This window comes from Ornithorhynchus anatinus, chromosome 11 (assembly GCF_004115215.2).
Source record: "Ornithorhynchus anatinus isolate Pmale09 chromosome 11, mOrnAna1.pri.v4, whole genome shotgun sequence".
In the NCBI taxonomy this organism is placed as follows: domain Eukaryota; kingdom Metazoa; phylum Chordata; class Mammalia; order Monotremata; family Ornithorhynchidae; genus Ornithorhynchus; species Ornithorhynchus anatinus.
The window spans coordinates 42,891,937-42,912,858 of record NC_041738.1 but is presented as its reverse complement, the minus strand read 5'-3'; the positions used below and the strand labels follow the sequence as shown (position 1 = coordinate 42,912,858).

General features: G+C 48.7%; 1 protein-coding gene across 3 annotated transcripts in view; it reads left to right on the top strand.

Moving 5' to 3' along the window:
* The window catches only part of ZFPM1 (zinc finger protein, FOG family member 1), a 182,913-nt gene that overhangs the window by 37,274 nt on the left and 124,717 nt on the right, over window positions 1-20,922 (top strand). The window contains exon 1 of one of the 3 annotated variants that reach the window (XM_039913503.1): window positions 4,045-4,183. The exons of the other annotated variants lie outside the window; for them this stretch is intronic. The gene's annotated coding sequence lies outside the window, so the exon portion shown is untranslated. Of the gene's footprint in view, window positions 1-4,044; window positions 4,184-20,922 lie in introns of those variants that run through there. 3 annotated transcript variants of the gene reach the window in all.

The window sequence follows — 20,922 nt, the reverse complement described above, 5'->3', positions numbered from 1 at the left end:
ACAAAGGACTCACAGTCTTAACCCCCATTTTACAGATGGTAACTGAGGCTCAGATAAGTGAAGTGACTTTCCAAAGGTCTCATGGCAGAGAAGTGATGGTGCCTGCATTAGAACGCAGGTCCTTCTGACTTCCAGGACCATGGTCTAACCATTAGGCCATGTGGTTTTCTTCCACCTGCCTCTTTCAGCAATTTTAGCCTGTTCCACAGCCCCAAGGGAAGGAGACCTGGAGCTCACAAGTGTATTGCCATTCATAGAAGCTCAGTCCACTCTGCCAGATATTACAGCCCACATTCCACATGAGTGGGTGCTGCCCCATCCATATCCAGGTATGTATGCCTCCCTTGTATGCAGTGACTGTACCCCAGAGGTGTCCTGGACTAGAGCCTCCAACCAATCAGTGGTACTTACTGAGCGCTTACTGCGTGCCGAGCACTTTATTAAGGGTTTGGAAGAGTACAGTATAACAGGGTTCCTGCCCTCAAGGAGCTGAAACTTAGATTTTTATTGTAATAATAGCAGGAAGGGACTACATTTTTTAATAATGACTCTATATTAGGGTGGAATTTGAAAAGCTCAATTTGGCGTGTAAAAGAAATTAAACGAAAATCCCCTCTTGCTCATACAGTCCCTCTCTCTTTCTCTCTTTCTCTTTCTTCTCTTCTCCCACCTCGGCTATCAGATGAAAAGCCAGTATTGCATTAAAAGTCGCATCCCCTTTTGTGAAGCAATCTGTTTCTATCCATCTGATGTGTCTGAGGACTGCGGATGGCTCTATTAGAATCTTTCCTCTCTTAAAATCTATCAGTGCTTTATCAGCCCTATCTGAAACGTAAAGTCACTTCATTGCCATTGTTTCTGTATTTTCTTTCTCATTATTTTCCCCTCTTTCTTTTGGCCTTTCTCCCCTCCCCTTCCTCCCCCCACCGCTCCCTCCTATGGCCTCCCCTACCCCCGCCTCCTCTGCCGGTTGATATGATGTGGGCTCTCTCGCTATTAGTATTAGTAATCGTGTCCCCTGAAGTGAAACAATCTCCTGTAATCTATCAGTGGTTTATCGGGCCTATCTGAGAGCTGAGAATGGCCGGGCCCAGAGATGGCGCCATGCTTAGGAGCTGATAAAGTTACAGAGTTCAGCCAGTGATGAATGTTAAGTAACTACACCCCAGTTAGATAGGATATGGACTTGGCAGAGGGAGCAGCTCCGTCTGAAACCAATCTCTCAGATATCAGCAGAGCTGCTTTTTCTCAGGCTCTAGCTCTTTCTTCCCTCCTCCTTCTCTTTCGCTCTGTCTGTCTTGCCCTCACGTGCCCCTCCTCCGTCTCCCGGCTCCCCTCACCGCTCCACCACCACCCTTCCCCGCTGCCCAAAGTCACTCGGAAAGGACGAGATGTTACCTTCCTACCCTCCTCCTCCTGGCTTGTTCCCTTGTCCAGTTTCGATCGGGTTGGGAGAGGGGAAATTGGGAACAATGGCTACCTCCTTTACTCCCTCCTCTTCTTCTTCCTCCTCCTCCTCCTCCTCCTGCTCCAAGGCTTTCATGGGAAAACTGGCTTCTCCACTGGTTGTGGGAGAGTCCCCTTGGCAGGGCTGTGACACCCACAGATAGTAAAAGTGAACCTGGTCCTTTGCCCATTCTGGTGCTGGGAGATCCACCACTCAGTGGTATTTATTGCTATGGTATTTATTGCTGTGTGCAAAGCACTGTACTAAGCCCTCAGGAGAGTAGAATAGAATAATTGGACAGGATCCGCACCTCCGTGGAGCTTACAATCTAATGGGATCAATCAATTGTATTTATTGAGCTTTTATTGTGTGCCGAGCACTGTACTAGACTCTTGGGTGAGGGCAATATCAGGGGGGTGAGAAAAAAAAAGTGACTCCACACTGTGTCAGGTTCAGGAAACATTGCCTAAGGGCTGAGTGGGGCAGGTAGTGGAGAGGGCTGTGTGTCCATGGGGCAGCCTTGTGACTGAGCCAGGCTGCCAGTATGGGACCTGTGTAACCAGGGTCTCGGAGCCTGAGCTAGATCCAGCCAGGGCACCAGGTGTTGGAGTTTGCTAGGCACCTTACATCCAAGTTCAGGGCCTGGTGCCTGGGACATACCTCATTCAACTGATCGACCATGGTGTTTATTAAGACCTTACTGTGTGCTCTTGGGACAATACAATACAAAAGGTAGGTAGAGTAGATTCCTTCCCACAAGGAGCTTTCCTCCCGCCTGTTGGGATCGAAGACTGGGACTGAGCCCCAGCATGGAAGATGAAAGCGGGTGCCTTATAGGGAGGGAGAGATGGGAGCTCACCATCCTCTTGTTCTTGTTTCCTTGTGTCAGTCAATCATATTTATTGAATGCTTACTGTGTGCAAAACATTGTACTAAGTGCTTGGGAGAATACAATGTATCAGACACATTCTTTGCACACAATGAGCTTACAGTCTAGAGGTGAGGGCCATCCGTTTCCGTAGCATCTGCGGGAGGAGCCCAGCGCTGAGCTCATTCACGAGGAATGTTGGTGGGGTTGGAGGAAAAGGGGAGTTAATTCCCCTGCCCTATTAGATTGGGTTTTAGACAGGGTTGGATTTGGCCCCAAGGGCGTGAATGGCACATGTCCTCTTCCCCCCCCCCCCCTCCCCCTACCCCCAGCTCACAGCAGAGAGGTCAGCAGTGGGCAATTGTGGAGGGATGTGCTTGATAGCAGCCTACCTCCACCCTTGGGCCATCTTCATCCCCGGCCTTTAACTCATCCTCATCCACCCTTTCCATTCTTGCAGCAGTGGTGATGGGAGCATCAGTTATGCCCTTTTGGAAGTGCCCAACTGGCTCCTTGCTGGATACAGCCCCAGTCCCATGGAGCTCTTTGTCCTCCCTAGAAAGTCACATGAGCTAGTCACCCGGTTCTCATGATGCTATACATACAGCTCCTCCCTGACCCCACCTTCAGAGAGTCCCATCATCAGCGTGGCTCAGTAGAAAGATCCCGACCTTGGAAGTCAGAGGTCATGGGTTCTAATCCCCGATCCGCCGTTTACCAGCTATGTGGCTTTGGGCAAGTCGCTTAACTTCTCTGTGGCTCAATTACCTCATCTGTAAAATAGGGTTTAAAACTGTGAGCCCCACGTGGGACAACCTGATTACCTTGTATCCCCCCCAGAGCTTAGAAGAACAGTGCTTTGCACATAGTAAGCGCTTAACAAGTAGCCCCATTATTATTATTAAGAGTATGCCAGCCAGTGGTGGTCCCAGGGGGGTGTCGATGGCCAGCCCTCTTCTGGAGCAGACTTAGATAATCGGCCATCTGCGGGTACGCCTGCTTTGGCCTTGGACTGATGCCAGCAGGCAGGGGTTGGGAGAGGCTGGCTGCAAGTGAAGCTGGTGCAGTTAGACCCAGTGGAGTTCCGCCCCTGGGCCAACGAGGTTGTCCACAGTAGGAAGTGGGTTTCACTGGATCACAGGATATGGGCGCCGATTCCCCCTCCCGGGCAGAGCTGATTAGCATTTATCTGCTGCTTTCATCTTTTCCTCCTGCTCCTCTCCCCCAAATGCCACTCCACACCCACCCACTTACCGTTTTTAATCGTGGGGGTGAAGGGGGGTGAAATATAATAATAATGCTTAGGGGAGGAGGGCATCCACGTTGCCATGGAGACCAACGGGAAAGGTCAGGCTGAGTTTATCTTATCGTGATAGAGAAGGGTTACTAATTAGAGATAGGTACCACTCTTCTCCGGGGCCTGGCTGGGCCCAATCATTATCAGCTATTCACACCGGACTGATATTAATTCTATCTGGACAGACTGGCCTCCTCCACTCCCCCCACAAGGGTGCATAAACTCATCTCTGGCTGATACGATAGGTGGGCGTGTCCCCTCTCCAGGGGGCCATTGCGGCATGAAAAGGCCGCTTTCTCAACTCCCCTCCCTCTGAGGCGAGATGGTGGTAGTTCAGCCAGCGGGAACCGTTGGCAAAAGAATCCTGTCTTTCCCAGGCTTCTGGCCCTGTTGGCCTCTTCCCTGATGTTGGGAAAAGGTGCCCTGGCAGGTGTATGGTGAATATCAGTGTGGTATTCCTGGCTGTCTTCCCTTCATGGTGGTAGTTCACCAAACCCACCGCCCCGCTCCCAAAACCTCTGACTTGTGTGATGATGTTGTGGGGGGATGGCTGGCGACTAGGGTCCAGGATGTGAGTAGCCACTTCAGTCTGAAACTATGTGCTTCCCTCCACCCCCTCCCTAAAGTATACATCTACCTCACTCAGGCAGAACCAAGCTAGGCAATTATCCTTGGCCACATCGGCTTTAAGGTACTCAATCAACTCTCCCCCATTACCTAACTTCACTCCTTTCCCTCTACCACTCAGTCTGCATACTTTGCTCCTCAAACACCAACCTACTCGATTTCATTGCAACCTTTTGCTCACATCCATCTTTCTGCTTGGAACTCCCTCCTCCGTAATATCCAACAGTCCACTTTCCTCCCCATCTTCCAGGCCCTACTCAAATCACTTCTCCTCCACGTACCCTTCTTTGACTAACCCCTTTTTTCCCCAACCTCTTCACCCTTCCTCCAACACTGTCTATCCACATGGGTCTGTAGCCCTAAGCACTTTGATGCTCACTTCACCCCCAGCCCCCCAGCACGTATGTATATATCCTTATACTCTGTCCTCTCCAAAATGTATTTTAATGTCTGTCTATCTCCATTAGATTGTAAGCTACCAATTCTGTTATATTGTACTCTCCCAAGCACTTAGTGCAGTGTTCTGAGCATAGTAGGTGATCACTAAGTGCCATTGATTGCCCCACTCCTCCCAATAAGTTGCCTCTTCTTGCTGCCCTGCACAGCCCCTGACAGATCTCCTGAGTCCCTCCTGCCATGAGACTCCCACAGCATTTATGTCAACTCCATAACATCTTGAAAATGTCTTTTTTTTAAAATGGTTTTAAGTGCTTACTATGTGCCAGACACTGTACTAAGCTCTGGGGTAGATACAAGCTAATCAGATTGGACACCGTCCATGTCCCCCAAATGGAACTCCCAATGCAAAATCCCATTTTGCAGATGAGGTAACTGAGGCACAGATTCCCTTTTCCTGGGAATCCTCACCCTCTTCCCCAGAGTACACCTAAGGTGCTCCCCTCCCTTGACTTTGTACCTCTACTCGCCACATTTGTGTCTCCACCTGCAACCTGGTATATATGTCTTCACCAGAAACTGAGCTGAACTGATCCGAAACTCAGCTTTACAAAAGAAATCCTTCCCTCCCCAGCCCTCCTTGTGGCTGGCCCCCGTGAGCCTTCCATTTCATTTCTGTTGCATTCCTGGGGAGCCAGACGTTCCCAAAATCTTCCACCCCCTCCTCCACTCCCCAGGTAGGGATGTTGGGAGCTTTCCAAGGGGCCTCAGGCCTCCAACACCCTGGCTTCCGAACAGCCAGGAGTTTCAGGCAGAGGACATGCTGCCACTCTTTCCCACTGAATCGCCACCCCCCCCCCCCCCCAGGACACCCGGGCCCACGTTAGGTTGTCCTGTAAACTTCTGAGGAAAATAGTATCATTAATGATATCGAGCACCCTTAGAGGCAGGGCCGTGAGCTGAGGGGAGCTGTGGAACTCCCTTGGAGATTATTGGCCACAAGCTGGCCAAGCAGAAGCCCTTGGGGAGGGCAGGTTTATGCAGCTCTCCCTCCCTCTCTCTCTTAGGCAGAGGAGTGTCAGTCCTGGGGAACTGGTGACTCATTGGTTGGACCAGTCTAAAGTGATAAAGTAGGAGGGCCCTGGAGGGAGAGTGAGGCCCCATTGCAGGCCAGGGCCATTTCTGTTGCTCTGCAGAGATAGAAGGAATGTCTTCCAGCTGCTGGGAATCCCCTTTCTTCTCCTCACAAAGCGGACTCTGGTGGCATAAAGAACTCTGCCCCCACAATCATGGATAGAGGACAATATCCCAGCATTCCCTGCAGTCATTGGAAAGCCAGACTTGGCTTCCTAGAGCTCAGGAGATTGTGGGTGGTGTCTGACATCTTTACTCCTGGAGGAAAAGGGGAAGTAGCTATTCCTACTGTGATTTAAAGGGTGGACCAGTGTGGGGAGGAAGCTCATTGTGAGGATGTCATTGTTAGCTCTTACATCTGCTTTTGGACCCAACGATGGTATCAGACCAGAGAGTCCCCAGCCCATCCCGGACCCAGTGAGATTGCTCTGATCGACTGTGAACCAAGAGAGTGGTTTTCTTACTTTGTGGCTCATTGTCTATCTAGTAGGGCTCTCTCTTTTATATTGGCAGATTATCTCCCCAACATCCTCTTTTGTGGTATCCACAATTTATCAGTATTTTACTAATCCTTAGCGGAGCAGGGAGGTGCGAAACCCAAATAGCTTCTTTTGTACTGGCCCCACCTGTAGTTCTTGTTCAAGGACCTTCTAGCTCAGGGTTTGCAGAATGGGGGGGGGGGGGGGCATCGGTGGCACCCAGGAGCCTCCCAGTTGACTCTCTCCTCAACCTTTTGTCTGCTGCTTTCACCCGTTCACGAGCAGCAGTGGCTGAGGGTGAGGGAGAGATGGGAGTAGGTGTCTAGGTTGGTGTCTCTCAGATGTGCCTGTAGAGTGGCCTTGGGCAATCTTTTAATTTTTCTCAGCCTCAGTTTCCTCGTCTGTAAATTGGAGAGTCAATCCCTGTTCTCCCTTCAATTTAGACTGTGAGTTCTGTATGGGACAGGGACTGTACCCATCCTAATTAACCTGTATCTACCCCAGTGCTTAGAATAGTGCCTGTAACAAATACTACAATTACTGTTATTGTTATTATTTTTTTTCTATATGTCTGTTTCCTCACCTGTAAAATGGGCATTATTAGACTGTGAGCCGAAAGAGAGAGACTTTGGCCACCGTGATTACCTTGTATCTAGCCCGGTGCTTAGAGCAATGCTTGCACATAGCACTAACAAGTATTATTGTTATTGTTATTATTGCAGTGTGATTTAGATAGAATTCTAGGTGGGGGACTGGACTCCTCTTTCCACAAGTCATTGCTTACCCTGCCTGTCTGGCTGAACCGGGCTAACTCTCTTCCTTCTTAAATGCAGGCTGGAAGATTTTCTTCCTTTATCCTATTAATCAATCAGTGGGACTTATTGAGTGCTTACTGCGTGCAGAGAACTGTACTAAGCGCTTGGGAGAATACAGTACAACAGAGTTAATGGAAATATTCCCTGACCTTAGTGAGCTTACGTCCTATTGGGAAGGTGGAATGAATGATCTGAAACTTGAGGGGGTCTTCATTTCAGACTTTGGAATCCTATTGCTTTTGAATTCAATAGCAATTAAGCACTTACTATGTGCAGAGCACTGTACTTAGCCCTTGGGAGAGTACAGCAGAATTAATGGACACATTCCCTGCCCATAACAAGCCCCCATAACAGTCCCCTCTCAAGCATTCTGTACACAATAAATACTATTGATTGACTGATGAACACCAGTGACAAATTCAACATAAATTATCTTCCCGGTTACCATCCACACCTTGGCCAATGTTGTTTTAACCACATTATAGCAGTCACTGAGGCACTGGCAATGAGATGTGGTCAACAGAAAGACTTTAAACACCATAAGGAGTTCAGGACCGTGTGGGTTCATGTCCCACCACCAAAAAGGCCTCACCTGTGCTCCACGGCCCCGCTGCATCTTGGTTTTCATGTCCTTCCCCTGCTGGGAAGCCAGGGCTGGAGCTAGGCTACAGTCCCCAGCTCCAGCCTCATGTCTGCTCTGCAAAATGTCCTTGCCACCCTGCAGCATCCAACAGGACCACCCATCCTCCGTCACTTGGGCAAGTCACTTTCTTCTCTGGGCCTCAATTACCTCACCTGTAAAATGGGGATTAAGATTCTGAGCCCTATGTGGAACAGGGACTGTATCCAACTAGATTTGCTGGTATCCACCCCAGCACTTAGTACAGTGCCTGGCACCTAGTAAATACTTAAAAATGCCCTTATTATCATTATTATTATTATCAAAATCCATCTCTCCACCACCTTTCTCAACTCCTTAATGCATTTCAAAGATGGATGTAGAGTCAAAGTCTGGCTAAGAGACTGTGGATGCCAAATTGAGCAGAGGATAGGGCCAATACAGCATTCTTTTCGGCTCCCTGAACCTGCAGGGAATCCCGTTGCCAGTAAAGACATGAGCAGAGCCTGCTAGGTCTGGGTAATAACTGTCACAGGGAATATACTGGCTCTTCAAAGCACCAGGTGAGGCAGCTCATAAGATGGGCCCCTCCTAGCAACATGTAGACTGAACTAGTCAGTCCTGGCAAGTAGCAACGGGATGATTTAGCAAATGGTAGGACCTCACAAACCTGTGTGATCTGGAAATCCTGCTGTCTTTTCTCTTGACCTCATATACTGTTACCAATCAGGACCTGGGCTCAGCTGCCAGCTTCAGGGGGGATGAGGAAGGCCAAGAAGAGTACAGCTTGACTCTCCCCATGCCATGCCAACTCCTGACAGCAGGAACAAGGGTGTCTGTTCCAGGCAAGCCGCGGATGCCATTCAGGACAGCCGGGAGCCCCAGATCTGCCACGGAAGATTCCCATCTGTGCTTGCCATTTGGGGTTAGCCACTGGGTAGCCGAGCAGGCCAAGCCACAACCCTTGGGTTCTGTTCTCAGCTCTGCCGCTGGAGCCGAACTTGAGGCAAGTCCAACGTAGAGCTAGAAGCAGCAAGCTGGATGGGTGGCTATCGCTGAGCTATCAGTGATATCTGAAGACGGTCCAGTTCTTATTCGGTTTGGCCTGACACCGGCCTTCCCCAGGCTTTCCTGGAGGAGGTCCCACACCCAGTGAGTCGTGGTCATTCCCCATGCCAAGGACATCAGGACTGCATGGGTGGCCTGCAACTTTGCAGGTCTAAATCAGTCAGGCTTGTGGGCTGGCAAAATATTACACCAAGTCCCTCAGGGGATAACCCAAACTGAACTATCTCCCGGTTCAATCTGGACCTCAGGATATGCTGTTGAGAAGCAGTATTGCCTCGGGGAAGGAGCTAGGGCTTGAGTTGGAGGACCTGGTTTCTTATTCCCGGTCTGCCACTTGCCCGTTATGGACCTTGGGCAAATCACTTAACATCTGTGCTATAGTTTCCTCCTCTGTAACATGGGGATAAAATGCTTGTTCTCCCTTCCTCTAAGTCTGTGAGCGTCATGTGGGGCAAGAATTGTGTCTGACCTGATTTATCTTGTATCTACTCCAGTGCTTAGAACAGTGCTTAGCACCTAGTAAGCGCTTAACAAATACCACTGGTGTTATTAGGACAGTGAGTGTTTCAGGAGAGCTCCAGCCTGCACCCGTCCTGGCTCCATCAGATTTGGGTGGAACAAGATTTCCCTAAGAGCCTCTGAGAGACCAAGAGTGGACCAGGCATCGTGTTTTTTTTTCTATTTCCAACTCCCTGCAGGGCTGAGCACAGTGTTCTAAAACCAAACCAGTCCCATCCGGCCTTTTGTACCATAGCTCTCCTCCCAGTTCCCCCACCCCAGGTTTGGCCCCTATCTGGGAGAGGGTATGCTTGTTTTCTTTCCCTCCCGCTCAGGCTTCTCTTTTGTGCATTTCTGAGGAGCCATTTCCATGATGTGTCCTAGATCCAGACTCTGGTGTGACTGCATCTGTCATCACAAATACCTGCCGGGGAAGAGCGTGTCCTCTTTTATCAGCGGGCTCATTAGCGGGATAAGATTTGGTGGGGTATGTTTGCGCCAGGCCATTGTGTGCCCAAGCCCCCTCTCCCAACTCAGAGAGGAGTACCTGGGAAAAGTCAGGTTTTTTTTTAAAAAAAATTTCTGAACTTAGTTACATGAACATTTAATGCCTTGATGAGGCCAGCAGACCCAAGGCAAAACATTAACCTTTCCATTTCCTCCTTATTTGAAAAATCTGCATTTGGAGGACCCTGATCCAGGAAAATGGGATAATCTGATTTTGTTCAGTGGGACATATTAAACCTCAGGGGAGCTTTCTTTCGAAAGGTTTGACTGGTTGTCCTAGGCCAGGCATGGATCAATCTTCTTTATTCGTAGAAGAGTTTCAAGCAAAAGCCCCTTTCCTTTCCTTGTGTTTTGAGGTGGCCTGCTCTTTGATTTCTGCCAAACCTTGAATCTCTGAATCTGCAAAGAGAGAGCATGGGGTTGGGGAGGTGACAAACACTGTGAGACTGGAACGGCTGGCAAGGCTGCAGAGGGGTGAGGGCCAAAAGAAAAGGAAAAACCCAGGCCGATGGGGGGATGCTACAAGAAGAAGGGAATGAGCAAGAGTAACTAGAGTTCTGGTCTTTGAGCAGAGCATCATTCCCCCAGGAGGGTGCCAGTACTAACCGAACCAGGGAAAGAGACCCAGGAAGAGATAACCATGTATTCACCCCAGCGATTAACACGCTGAGACAGCTTTAATAAATGGCATTATTATTATTACGAGTGGATTTTTTTTCCCCTCAGCCAAACACTCATTGCACTACAGGCTGAAGGAAAAGTGGGTTATGGATAAGCCTCTTCTTTTGCCTCCCTTGCAGAAAATTCACCTCTGACACCGACTCAGTGCCTCTCCAAAGAGAGCTGTGACTTTCCTCTCCTCTCCTCTCTGGGGCACCGAGAGAAGGAGGTGGGTACCCAAGAGGACAGAGGACTGGACTTCTGTGGTTCTTATCAGGGCACAGATATATCCCTTATCAGAGGGATATGCCAAGTGGGGTACTCGGGGGGGTCAGTACTGGGCTCTAGACAAATTCATGTTTTCCCTGGTCACTTACTGATAGGCTAGAGGGAAGGCTCACTCTGTCCATCAGCTTGGGGGGCCAGGGGTGTGCTGGCTGGCCAGCACCTTTGGAAGACAGAATTAGAATTCCATGTGACCTTGATAAGGTGGGGGAGGGGTCAGAAGTGAACACCCAAGCTCTATAGGGACAGAGACAGAGGAGAAGCTCGCTGCAGCAGTATAAATGGGAAATGACCGGCTTCTTTAATAATTATTATAATAATAATGATGGTATTTGTTAAGCACTTACTAGATGCAGGCCTTGCCCTTGAACCTGACTAGCCCTCCTTTTCTCCCTCTGCCTTGCCTCCTTCCCCTGCTCTCTTTCCCTTTTCTGCCCTCCGAGGAGGTGGAGAACTAGGTTGCCATTTGCTCTGTTCTAGTTGCTTCTGCTTCTGATCTACAGGCTGGTGGGAAAGTTTGAATCTGTTGCTATTTTCTCTCTGTTATCAAGTCCTCTTATCTCTTAGCTCTTGTCTGCTGCCTGCTTTCCGAGAGTCCAGGGTCTCTCTCTTGGCAGTCTAGTGGAAAAAAAAAAGGTTTTTTTTTCTCTTTACTGGATTAACCAAAAGAAGCAAGAAAAGGTTTATTGTTCAGATGCTGATAGAAGTTTAATTTGAGTGAAATGATCAAATAATTCCCTGAAGAATAATCCTTTTGCTGACCCTTGGCTTGGGAATTTTACATTCTGTCTCTCTTTTTCACTTTGCTCTCCGCGCCCACCCCCCCACCCCGCCCAGCACCCTGTTGCTGCTTCTCTTCACTCCCATCCACATACCGTCTTGCCCTCAACCCCACCCTTCAATCTCACTGTCCATCAGAACACCATATCCCATCCAGTTTAGAGTCTAGATTCTGCAGTTACAAGGATTTAGAGTTTCTCTAGGGTGTGGAGGCCAGAGGGGGATAGGAAGCTTCACTGTTGGTCTTTGGGGGCTAATAGCTGCCCACCTCATTTTACCTTACTTCCACACCTGGGCAGCTAGTAATTTATGACTGGGCTCTCAGGGGCAGCTGTGATGGCTGGATATATCCCTGGGTATTTCCTGGACTCTCTAGGAATTATCTAGGGATTGAGAAGCAGCATAGCCTAGTGGAAAGAGCATGGACCTGGGAGTCAGAGGGCCTGTGTTCTAATCCCAAACCTGCCACGTACTGCTTTGTGACCTTGGGCAAGGCACAAAACCTCCCTGTGCCTCAGTTCCTTATAGTTCCTTAGACTGTAAACTCTTTGTGGGCAGGGAATGTCTGTTATATGGTTGTGTTGTAATAATAATAATAATTATTATTATGGTATTTGTTAAGCGCTTCCTATGTGCCAAGCACTGTTCTAAGTGCTAGGGTAGATACAGGGTAATCAGGTTGTCCCATGTGGGGCTCACAGTCTTAATGCCCATTTAACAGAGGAGGTAACTGAGGCATAGAGAAGTTAAGTGACTTGCCCAGGGTCACACAGCAGACAAGTAGCGGAGATGGGAGTAGAACCCATGTCCTTCTGACTCCCAGGCCCATACTCTTTCCACTAGGCCATGCTGCTTCTCCCAAGCACTTAGTTCAGTGCTCTGCACAAAGTAAGTGCTCATTAAATACAATTTATTAATTGATTTGCAGAATAGGGATTCAATACCTGTCCTCCCTTCTACAAATACTATGAATTCCCTGCAGGACCTGATTTCCTTGTATCTATCTCCAGCACATAGTATAGTGCTTGGCACATAGTAAGAGCCTAACAAATTCCACAATTATTATTAGCTCTCTCAAACTTGAAAGGAATGTTTGGCACCCTTGATATTTTGTCTCTTGTTCCTAAAGTTTATTTTAAAAATAATTCCCCCACCCTCTACCGCCAGCTTCCTCAAGACTGCCCAGGTTGGAGCATCCATCCATGCATTAACCACTGGGGTCCCCAAAATAGATGGTTGGGGTCAACTGTAAAATAAATAGCTCTCCTAACCCCAACCCATACCAAAGGGGGTGTGTACTGCAGGGACCTCACTTTATAGCTAGTGTGGGTTGGAGTGGAGATGGGACAGAAGAGGGAGGGGTCTGTGTTGGTGTAAAAATGTTCTCTCAACTCCAAATGTAGGAACATCTTTCCTTTTCATTGTCCTTAACCTTTTGGGAACACAATCAATTACAATTAGTAATAATAATAATACCAAAAATTGCAGTATTTAAGTACTTACCATGTGCCAGGCACTGTACTAACCACTGGAGTAGATCCAAGATAATCAAATTGGACACAGTCTCTATACCTTATGGGACCCATGATCTAAAGGAGAGGGAAAAAAGGTATCTTTTCTCCATTTTTACAGATAAGAAAGCTGAGGTTTGGGGACGTTCATTAACTTGCCCAAGATCACACAGCAAGTAAGTGGTAGAGCTGGGATTAGAGCCCAATAGTTCATGATAATTTTAAATTGTCAATAATAATAGGAGACAGGGAGAGCATGGATAATTGAAATCCACATATAATCCAATCTCCAAATTTCATATGGTCCAGTGGTGTCCACCTTCTCCACCCAGTGTTTCCCAGAGCCACTAAGAAGGAAGTAAATTTGCTCTCCTTGTCCCGTTCTCTTTCTGGTAGAGGGAATGATGGGTGGGGAATTGGATGGAAGACTGCAGCAGGAGGGTGGAGACAGATGAGAAGCAAACAACCTAGGAAACCCACAGACCCGATAACCAACAACTGGATAACCTGAAATTGACCAAACTACATAGATTTTGAAAGAGAATGATAGTTTTGCTGTGACCTGCAAGTGTCCCCTTTAGGCCAGAAGAATCAGGGTCCCCACTGTTCTCAGTTCCTGGTGGTGGGAATGGAAAGAAGATTTCCAGGAAAATCAGTTCATGGACTTGGTAGAACCTAATTAGTCTGCCAGCATCAGGTACTGCTTGTCATCACACAATTTTCCCCAGGCAGACCTCGCGAGGAGAATGTATAGGTGGTGGCCTACCCATGCACTGCTAAATGGCAAGCTGAAATGACAAAAATTTGAAAGATCTTGTGAAGCACTGCTACCAGTGAACCAAGGCTGCCACAATGATGCTTTCACTCCGCATTTGGAGAATGTTCTTCTGACAAAGTGCATCTATCTAGAAAGAATGAGGCACGGCATCCCAAGAAACAGGCTCGTGGTTGTTGGACCCAGGATGAGTTTTGCAAAGTGAGTTTTCCATGAAATGGAGACCTGCCAAAATGCAGCCCCTGTGTTATAGGAAAGTTGGTGGTCTAGTGGATAGAGCACAGGCCAGGAGTCAGAAGGACCTGAGTTCTAATGCCAGATCTGCCACGTGTCTGCTGTGTGACCTTGGACAAGTCACTTCACTTCTATGCCTCAGTTACCTCATCTGTAAAATGGGGATTAAGACTGTGAGCCCCAAATGGGATGTGGATGTGTCAAACCTGATAGCTTCTATCCACCCCAGTGCTTAGTACAGTGCCTGGCACATAGTAAGCACTTAACAAAGACCATGTTCTCCACTCTACTGCCCCCCGCCCAAAAAAAAACAGTTGGAAGAATGCAACCGCCGCAATTTAGGAGGCTTGGGTGTCCTTCCCTCCCCTCTTCTCCACATCTCTTGTCCCTTCATTCTTCAAAGGAAAAGCCAATGATGGCCTTAGACAAGCTCAGTCTTTGGCATTGTGGCTCTGGAAGCAACCCCAGAGGTTACATGGCCAAGGTCGTTCCCATCCATCCTTCCCACTCTTGGAAACACCCCATCCAAGTCCTCTGCCTGGGCTTGCCTGGGTCCCTGCCAGCCTCTCCTTTAGAAGGGGGTTGGGAAAGGGAGGGAGGAGCCTGACAGAGTTAATTTTGTCACCACCATCTGAGATCAATGCAAGTTTTGAACAATCAGAGTAATTTGCAAAAAAAAAAAAATTCAGCCCTGTTATCAAAAAGAGAGGGAGAGAGAGAGAATAGTTAATCGTGTAAGCGGAGTATCTTGGAACTGAGCTTTTTTGGCTCATCCCTCTCTGTATAGCCAGTCTCAGTAATTCAGTTTTAAAGCATGAAAAAAGGGAGTTGATGAAATTCCACTATCAGCACTGAACCAATATGCAAAATATCTCGCCCAAAATCAAATAGCTATTATGTTTTCATTTCCATTTCAGCGTATTTGCTTAATGAAGAATAGACAGATCAGGCTGGCTGAGGGAGCCTGCACGGGGTGATAACTGAGCAAGGCTCCCAGCAATCCCGGGGAAATGATGCTCCAGTCACCACTGCCGCTGCCTCATCTTCTGCCTCCCCCCACTCGCCCAGAGACCCGTGTGTGCTTTTAACCCGTGAAGGCGGGTCTTCCGAGCTAGCTCAGCTATTGCCCAAGAAGTGAAGTAGAGAAGGGGAGGCTGGGGGTTGGGATATGCAGGATGGGGGAGAGTTTATTAAAAGCCACTGTCCTCGCATCTCCCTCACCAACCCTAGCGGGGAAAGTTTTGACCTCTCAAGTCTCACCCCAGTGGAGTCCCATCAGGTCCAGCACTCTATGACCCATCATTCCTTTTGTCTTGTGAATGTTTCCCCAGGGTCCCTGGCCAAGTTCCAGGGCAGGAAATATTGTCCCCTGCACTCTTTGGGCTATGAAATAAACTCAAGCTGCACAGAAGGCAGGACAGTTAGGAGAGAGCATGAATACCCTGGGATATTTGGTCCCCAAACCTGACCCCATTTGCCTTGCTGTGGTAGTTGGACTTTACAGTGTGGATGTCCAAAATGTTAGGGGGAGGGGAAAGCTATTGCCATTATTCCCTTCCTTCCGGGCAGGGAATGTTCCTGTTAAGATGTGGGCAGGGAATGTGACTAGAAGCAGCATGGCATAGTGGATAGATCATGGGCCTGGGACTCAGAAGGTCATAGGTTCTAATCCTGACTCTGCCATTTGTCTGCTGCGTGACCTTGGGCAAGTCACTTCATTTCTCTGTGCCTCAGTTACCTCATCTGTAAAATGGGGATTTGAGACTATGACCCCCACGTGAAACAGAGACTGTGTCCAACCCGATTTGCTTGTATCCACCCCAGAGCTGAGTACAGTGCCTGACACATAGTGAGTGCTTAACCAATACCATAATAATTATTATCATTATTATCAACTTTTCTGTATTGTACTCTTCCAAGTGCCTAGATTGATTGCAGAGCTCCCTGCCTCAGGGGCTGATTCTTTACCAGGGGGAAGGGAGTGGGGAGGGTGACAGGGCTGGAGGGGGCTGCAGTCCTTGCTGGCCTGTTTATAGTCCAGTTGCAGAAGTAGGATGAGAGGGAGGAGATGATTTGGGAGTGCTCAGTATAGTGCTCTGCACCCAGTAAACACTCAATAAACACCATCGATTGACTTGGAAGGGAGGTGTGATCCTCTCTGCTCCAGGATAGGCTCTGGCCTTTTCAAGGAAGCCTGTTTTAGGGTACAGCCATTTTCCTGCATGGCAGATGAAGCTGTCCCCCCAGCCTCTCCCTGACTGCCCCGGAAGACGGGAAAAGGGTCTTGGATTATGTTTTTCTTTCTTGCAAGGGGAAACAAGTCTCAGAAGAGGAACACTTGGGCCCAGGTCTTCTTGGTACCCCCATCCCCTCTACTCTTTGGGTTAACTCTCCCTCCTTCAAAACTGGGTGAGAGCAGAGATACCTTTTACACAGCACACCTAGGGTGGAACAACAAGATCCAAGCTGAAACTCCTTGAAGGAGCAGAAGGGGCCAGGGTGAGGAAAAGTCCATCAGGTTCAAGAGGCTGAAGGGGAGTAGGGAACAGCCTGGTGATGGTGGAGAGGCTGTCTCTGAGATGCTGTTTTACCTGGTCCCATGTCATCCAAACAGGAGTGAGGAAAAATAGCTAAGGCCATAGAAAGGGGTGGGTCCCCCTCCCTCCTGGAATCTGAAGAGGGGTCTCTCTGCCACCAGCTGCCAAGGCGGATAGCAGATGCTGGTGGTGAGGCAAGTGGCTGTCAGAAAACTGAACGAGGCTGGTTGTGCTTGGATGGCCCAATGGGGTGTGGGGTGGAGTGCGTGGGATAGAGGGCGAGGGAAGGAAGATGTGATGGGTGGGGCGTGGGAGGAACAGTTTACAAACTTGTGGGTGGAAGCATGAAGGCCCAAGAAGTGGAAAGTGGGTTAATTTTATCAGGCCTCCAAAAGCTGTAAAGGCGTGAAGGAAGAAATTAGCCTAACGATGTTTCATTTGCTGCGAGAGAAACGATTTGTTAGCTGGCGATTGTTTCTGAGCATTATCAGAGCCTTTTTAATTGTGCTGGAACTGAAATTAGCAGAATTAGAATAAATTGCCTTCCCTTCTCCCACAGCCTCTTTATTCACGCTTATTGTTGTCTGCTTTGTATAGATTATAGGAGTCTTTGTTCTCTCAGCGTAAATATACATGCCTGGAGTCAGAGAGCAGTGAGGGCTGGAGACATTTTTACTGTGTGGCTTTCTTCCTGTCTCCCTTTCTTTCTTGCTCCTCGCTCTCTTTCACCTTGCTGCCCTGTGTATTTAGATCCCAGCAATTCAAAGTTCATGTCCACAGGGAGGGGGGCTTGATTCCTTCCCTTGGCCAACTTTGCCCGGAATCGATTTTATGGTTTCTGTGGGCTGGTTGCTCTCCCCGGCCCCCTATGCTGAAGAACTGATTCATTCTACGGTCCTGACATCCTGACATTCCCTTTTGCAAATGCAGTTAGCTCATGTAGCCCCCACCCCACCCCCCTCTCACATCTGCCCAGGGCGACCTTCCTAGCCGTAGTTGCTAGGCCTTCTCACCTAGGCAAGCCTGTACCAGACACCCTGGAGACACTAGCTCATCTCAGCCTCAAGGTGGTTGTCCTTTGAAGCCGGAGTAGGGGGAAAACGGCTGAGCCCCACTTCAAACAATATGTTTGGGGCTAGTTTGTGAACAGCCAAAGGGGAATACCTCACTTCTGATGACACTTCTCCATCCAGTTAAAATGGATGGTCCTTTACTCCTTTATCTTCCTGGGTCATTTGACTAGCTTTTGGGGGGGGGGAGGAAGGGGGCGGGGAGTAGACGCTTACTCAGTCATTGAGGGATGGGGTCCACGACTTATTCCCACTTGTGTATGCTTTCCTAGCACTTACTACAATGCTCTGCACACAGTAAGTACTTAAATACCATTACTACTATTCAGTCAACAGAATTCGAGTGTTTACTCTGTGCAGAGCACAGTACTCACCTCTTGGAAGACCACAACAGAATTAGTAGAAAAATCCCTGCCTTCAAGGAGCTTACAGTGTAACTGTACAGGGAATCAGGGTGACAGAACCTGGGTAAATCACAGGCAAATGAGCTGCCCTGACATTTAGTTGTGCCTCAGAAGCCTCACTGCCACTCTTTCCCACATGGGAGTAAGTCCTGTCTGCGGACATGTTGCTGCCCTCCAATACATGATCTCGAGTCAACAAATGTTGCCTTCATTCATCAGTCAAAGGATTGTCTTTTCTCCCGCTCCTGTGCAGCCTTTGGCTTACCTGAAATTTTTGTTTGAAGTCTTATCTCTGTCTTTGTTGCTGCATTTGCTAATTACACATGGTATTGCCTCTCACCCACTTTGATTTTCTCCTCATCACTGATGAGTAGACAATATATTGTTGAGCACTGCCTATATTTACCCCCAGAAAGACCATCTTGACCCTGAAGAGTGAAGGGGTGGGCTGGGGAACAGCCAGTCAATGAGCCAGTGCAGCTTGACGTAGCCCCGGACACTGGTGAATCTGCTCCCCTTTTAGGTAACATTTGGATCTTCATTTGAAGAGGGTGGGCGTCCCACCACATGCCCCATCTGAAGCCACTAGGGTTATGTCTGCGAGGTGTCACCTGCCCTCCTCCTAAAGCCTCAAAGAGAGATGTTCCCCTTCCCTCCTGATCATTATTATTCTCCGTGGAGCCCGGTGCTGTTGCCGCTTGTTAGCGTTCATAATGATTCCTGCTTTTCACTCTGCTTCAAGAAGCTGGAGGCACTCCTCTGAAAATTACTTTCCCTGTTTGGTGGCAGAATTAAGGTGGCAGCAGGCAGGGCTGGGGAGAAAGATAGGGAGAAAGTGCCCGCATACACAAACACCTCCTCTCCCCCACCAACACACATACACCATGATCTTTGAGCACTTACTATGTGCAGATCACTGTACTAAGCATTTAGGGGAGTACAGTAACAGCACACACCTGGCCCAAAATGAGAGATGATTCGAAGTCAAATCTGGTGCCTCTCCCCACTCCCCATAATCTGGATTGTTTTAACACCCTTTTGTTAGCATTACTTGACCTTTCCCTTTGATGCTAATGACTCACTTTCTCTGGCTCTTTAGGCCTCTGCTGAACAAATAGCACAGGTCCTCGAAGTGAGTTATTGGCCTGGCATCAGCTGTGGGTCGCGGAAAACTCTCAAGACTCTGGAGCTGCTGGGCACCCTCTCCCGTCATCTGGTCAGCGGCTTGAGTTTGGCTGCTTTAGCTGCCCCATTTAACTGGGCCCATCTGTGACCCAGCAGAGCTGCATTGGGTTAGTCCCAGCCCCATCCCTTTCCAGCTCTAATTGCCTCCATTGCAGTCTCGGTTCATTTTTAAAAGCTGCCTTGATGTCTCTTCCCCTTTGGTTCCATGAGCCAGGCAGAGGTGTATGCCTGGTGGAGTCCTGAACCAAGGCTTCTGTTGGTGAATTAGGCAGCCATGATTCAGAAAGACCTGGGGCCTGGCAGAAACAAAGGTAACTGATGGCTCCTAAGCAGGGTGTCTCCTTGCTTGCTGATCTCAAAGCACCCTAACTCCTTGCCATACTAGGGAGGAGATGATGAATGATACTGACCTTATTTTGAAGAGACGGGGAAACAAACTGAAAGGGAGGCAGTCACCCAGGAGCCTGAAAGAGAACCCAAGAATCAGGATCCCAGGCTCCCTCGTCTTCCCCTCTCTCTCCTCACTGTGCAACCTCACTGCCTGCCCCTTCTTCTTCACCTCTCTTACCTCACTGTGCAACCTCACTGCCTTGTGTTTCTCCGTGGAGCAGCTGCAGCCCTCAGTCAATCAATCTTTAAATCAATGTTATTTGAGTGCCTATTGTGCAGAGCATTGTACTAAGGGGGAGAGTACCATATAACAGAGTTGGTAGACATGTTCCCTGCCCATAAGTAGCTTACGGTCTAGAGGGGGCGACAGACATTAATATAAATAAATTGCAGGTATGGAATTATACAGCTGAGAGTGGGGTGAATATCAAGTGCTTAAGGGATACAGATCCAAGAGCGTAGGTGATGTAGAAGGGCGAGGGAGTGGGAGAAAAGAAGGCTGAATCAAAGCCTCGTGCAGGAGATGTGATTTGAATAAAGCTTTGAAGTTGGGAGAGAGGTGGTATGACATGTATGAAAGGGGAGGGAGTTCCAGGTCAGAGAAAGGATGTGGGCAAGGGATCGACAGTGAGGTAGGTGAGTTCATGACTAAGCTGGCATTAGAGGAGCAAAGAGTGCGAACTGGGCTGAGGTAGGAAGTCAGCAAGGTAAGGTAGGAGGGGGCAAGCTGATGGTCTGCTTCAAAGCTGTTTGACGTAAAGGAGTATGGACAACCACTGGAAGTTCTTGAGTGGGGTGATATGGACTCAACAATTTTTAGAAAAATGATCCCTCCCTTCAGAGAGGCTCTGGCCCCACCTAATATCAAGTTTGGGGGATTTCTATCCAGCTCCCGTTTCCCCCACTGCTGAAATGAGGAATGAGCCATGGCTTCATTAATAAAGAAACGATCAGATTTGGCATGGCAAACTGCCTGGTGCAGCAGCGTCAGGAGAGGGACCTGTGGGTGGGTCTGTTCAGAATAAGTGAGCCAGAGAAAGGAGTGGCAGATGCGCAGGGGTCGGACTGGGGATGTGATGGTTGCAGTAAAGACACTGAGAGTGTGAGATCAAAGGGAAATTGGAGTAGAGCATGGACACCCTAAGAGGTGAGAGATCCGCCCTTGACCTAGAGGACAAGCAAAAGGAAAGTGGCTTTCAGGCTGGGCATGAAAGGAAAGGAACTCCTTTGTGTGTCCAGGGTTTTATGGAGACCCTTAAGGCCAGGCCCGAGGGGCTCTGAAAAGGGCCCCCTTTCCTGACATCTTTTGCCACCGGACTGTCTCAGTGAGCTGGAG